The following is a 768-nucleotide window of genomic DNA, read 5'->3' on the forward strand; positions in this document are numbered from 1 at the left end:
GAAGCCTTTCAATGTTTCGACGTCAAAGTAGACGCTTCACTATTTATGCTATTTTGACTTTCATTAAAATTTGTTTGATGCTGGTCGATAATGGTAAAAATTGTTTGAAAATGCCCTGCATGTTACTAAATGTCATATAGCATTAACTGTGAAGAGGCATGTAATAAAAATATTATTGCCTGAATACATGGCTTTATGTGCCCTCACCTGGCATCTGGCAAATTGTCACCTGCTCTCGGTCACATAAACCCATGTATTCAGGTAATAATATATAGTACTGTTACAACATAGGCATACTGTTATGACATAACAGTACTGATATGACATAGCGGTACTGTTGTGACATAGTAGTACTAATATGACATAACTGTACTGTTATGATATAGCGGTACTGTTTGACGACATAGCAGTACCGATATAACATAGCGGTACTGTTGTGACATGGCAGTACTAATATGACATAACTGTACTGTTGTGACATAACGGTATTGTTATGGTATATAGCTGTACTGTATTGAAAAAGCGGTGGTACTGTTACAACATAGCGGTACTGTTACAACATAGCGGTACTGTTATGACACAGTGGCAATAAGCAATGTAAGCAATGGCTATACCACTCAGTTTTGACCACTTCACTCATGTTAATATGTCGTGAACTGGTCAAAATCTCATAGTATAACGGGGTAACCACTGCTGCATGCTGGGTGTGGTTTATGGGCTAAAGAGTAGCAAGATAAACCTGCTTTAAAATTATCACAATGTTCCATA

This window comes from Ptychodera flava, chromosome 1 (assembly GCF_041260155.1).
Source record: "Ptychodera flava strain L36383 chromosome 1, AS_Pfla_20210202, whole genome shotgun sequence".
In the NCBI taxonomy this organism is placed as follows: Eukaryota; Metazoa; Hemichordata; class Enteropneusta; family Ptychoderidae; genus Ptychodera; species Ptychodera flava.